This window comes from Dipodomys merriami, unplaced genomic scaffold, assembly GCF_024711535.1.
Source record: "Dipodomys merriami isolate MVZ:Mamm:240054 unplaced genomic scaffold, mDipMer1.0.p SCAF_14, whole genome shotgun sequence".
NCBI lineage: Eukaryota > Metazoa > Chordata > Mammalia > Rodentia > Heteromyidae > Dipodomys > Dipodomys merriami.
In genome coordinates this window covers 33,495,605-33,499,397 of record NW_027202715.1, presented here as the reverse complement: position 1 = coordinate 33,499,397, position 3,793 = coordinate 33,495,605, and positions in this window count along the sequence as shown.

The following is a 3,793-nucleotide window of genomic DNA, read 5'->3' as shown; positions in this document are numbered from 1 at the left end:
GGAGGTGATCTCAGAAAGCATGTTAATGGACTGGGGCAAGTGAGGAAAGGAAGGCAGAATAACAAATAAAAATAAGTTAATTAGATAAATGCTAAGGGTTGGGGTTCAATCATACTGAGGAATCTTCGAAAAAGTGTGTAGACTGTGCTTTGGTGTTATCCAAAGAGAGAGAGAGAGGAAATTCTTCTTTCTCAATAGTTGAGGGTAACTCTAGTAAATTTACTTCCTGGCACTTCCCAGCTAGAATAGGCTAACTCTCAGGTCAATGAATGTGTCTAAAGATCTGAAGGAAGCACTATCCTGAACAAGAACTATCTCAGAGTGTCCTTCCCTGTGAGCAAAGTAGAAATAACATCTGCTATTGGATATCTGGATTGGAGACTGAGAAATAAAGATAATCAATTACCCTTCAGTGTATAGACTCTGAAGAATTACAAGCTATCCTGAATGTGTAAATGTGCACATTGGCCAAATATAAGAGCACTTCAAATATTGATGATGTGTATCTTTACTGGAATTTGTGTGCCAAGGATACATGTATAACCCACCTCCACAGAAGGAGAAAGACTTTTATGCCATCATGAAGGCTTGCAAAAGAAATATATCACATACTATTATAGAATGAAATTTAAGTCAAACACAACAGGGACTTGAAAAGATCAAAAGACAACTCCACCTTCCATATTCCATATTGCAATTTGAATCATTTTCTGTGTGTTTGTCTTTCTAGGGTAAGTTGAAGATTAGCCTACAGGTTTGGAAGTATGGAAAATGCAAACGGTATCTTCAAGAATGATCAACAACATTTGTAATTGTCCCAGTTTTCTCTTTTGGAGAAGTATATGCAAAGGATTTGTCTTTAACTGGAAAAACATTTAATCCATTCTTGATAATTAAGATGGAAAGTCACATAGTCTTAACTAAGCAAACATATTTTTAGTACAGAGGAAATTATCATGATGAAAATGCTTTTTATAGCTGTTTTTCCAGAATTGAATTAAGGAAGGTCTTATAGCCAGATGGCTAAATTCAAAAGTAACTATGCTGATAGCTGATTCTAAATTTAGGTTGTTGGATACATTTATAGACACTTAGAAACATAATCACAGCCACCTGGTAATGGTCTCTATTTTATGATATTTATGAGCTCTTGGGCTCATCTGAGCTGCCAAAATTTAAATATAAGCTCTTTTTAACTAATGGCATCAGACCAAGCAGTCTAGATACTTTGTTCTATTGAGAAAAATTATCTAAATTATTTAAGATTTTATTGATTTAATAATTTTCTAATTATTTATCTAAAAATATACTAAATCTTTATACTTAATCAATAACTGTTTCCTTAATTTTGTGAATATATAGCTAAAACCAGAGTATCCTAAGAAAGAACACAAATGAGAAAATAATAAACAGTTTTATCGCATGTCAATAAAGCTTATCTTTCTCTAAAAAAAGTCCTTACTTGACGACAAACGCTATGCTTTATTTTGAATTGAGGTAATTTCTCTAATTATGGAAAAGTGTGCTGTTCAATTAGTACCACCCCAAACAATATATTCTAACAATGTTGCAGCTCCTAAAGTCTAATACAAATATTGATCAAATGCATCAAAAACACAAGCTGAGAAATATTAATATAAACATATGTGCAGATGTAAGCATCTTTTTTGGTGGCTCTTGAGTAAGAGTGGTCTCAAACAGCAATTCGCAAACCTTGTTGTACACTAGAGTTATCTAGGAAAATCCTGATGACAGAGCACACTCTTTACCAATATATTCAAACAAAATCCACAATATAACAAAGAAAAACCTGTATCACTTTGAAGGTCCCCAGATTATTCCAGTGTGCAACAAAATTTGAAAGATTTTGTAGATTTTTAATGCATGATTAAAAACTATTGGAAGGATAATTAATCATAATGGTAAATATCTTGCTTTGGACATACAATGGTTGGATTTCTAAGAAAATAAGATTGTGTGTCAAGAATTAGTCTTCTAATTGCCATGAATTTGTATCAAGTTAATTCAAGACCTGTTAGGGAAATTCCAAAAAGGCGAATGATTCAAACACCCTTGGGTGTTCAGGGTATGAGTTTGGCTGGGATGCAGCCACATTCTTATTGAAGATTACAGAATCTGGCATTCTAGAGTTCATCGTCTCCTGCTATATCCTATCCAAAGACAAGAGATGAAGAATCAGGAAAGAGGTAGAAGTCAACAGAGAAATTAACAGTTTAAAGAGTATTAAAAAATCACTGCTGCCAGAAGAAAATATATATAGTTTATTTTAGCTTTTGGACTTTAAGAACAAAATATTAAATCCCTTATTATGTCCTTCACTGTAGCAGTCCCAGAAAATGACACATATGGAGAAAAGAAAAGAAAAGAAAAGAAAAAGAAAGATGAAAGGAATATGTGAACTGAGCATTTGCTATTATAAATGGTATTTTCATTGCTATAATAATGAACACTACCATTAGTTTTATTAAGTAAATACTAATGTTTCCATTTCCAAGATGAAAAAGATGGTATTGGAAAATATGTTTTTCTAAGATGATAAAGCTAATAAGTGGCCAAATCAGAATATAAATTTAGATTTAATAAACATATGAAACCCATATTTTCCCTTTGTACAGGCCACAAAATTTTCTCCTTCCCTTTCAACTTCTCTGTCTTCTTGTATCACTCTTGTAAGTATATAAATGATGTCTTTTGCAGAAACAGGGATGTATCTTTAAGAGAACTGGGTTAATCACTACTGCTGTTAAGAGCCAGTTCTGTCCTGGAGGGTTACCTTGTGTACTAGGTGGAGACTGGCATATTAATCAGATTTGATCTCCTACGCTTGAGGAAACTGGAAAATCTTAATGAGAAGCTTGCACTTACTTGAAGGAGTTCCAAAGACTAGGGAAAGTCAGAGTCTCTGACATCAGCATCACCTGACATCTAAAGCAATTTAGCCTTAGAACATTCTTCTGGAGATCAGAGTTGTTTGTTTCCACATTTCCAGGAACATTTAAGGAAAGAGAATGTAATCTACCACAAGTGATGCTGCCTTTTGGACCACATCTTCTATTAGACAGTTTTAGAACTTTACCATCTCTGACAGGATGGGTGGTGGCAAGACCCTAGTGGCCTGTTGTAAAGAGCACCCACCACTCACAGCAATGCCTGCAGCAGCCCTCAGCCACTAAATACAGGAAGCTCCACCCACATCCTCAGTTTGTATCACTCACTGTCCCCATTCAAGAGATTTAAAGAGTACCAGATTCTCCCTTCACTCTCTGCTTTCTTAGAATTGCATCACACCATTGGGTTACAGAGTAGATTACATCTTTTTCAATAAAGCAAGTCCATTCTAGTACCACAGCTGCTATCAGCAAGTAGCTTGCACCCTGCTAGTAGGCAGAGTAGAGACCTGTTTGGGTGTTTTTAGATATGTTATTAGTGGAATCCTTGCAGCTGTTCTCTCTCTTCCCACTCCTTTAATATCATCTATGGTAATCACCTTTATTTCCTTTTTTATTGCAGATACTGTACAGACGGGTTATAGTTATATATGAGTAAAGTAATGAGTCCATTTCCTATTGAACATTGTTATCCCCTCCTTTGTTTTTCCCTTACCATTCCTTCCCTTCCCACCCCAACTCCCCTCTCCTCCCCCCCATCCAAAGTTGTAAAGTTCATTTGCAACATAGTGTCTTGTACATCTCATTGTTAAAATGGGTCAACCCGTATCCTTGTGTCAATATTTTGTTATTTCTCTCCCCAAATTAGAAAAGGTATATACAGG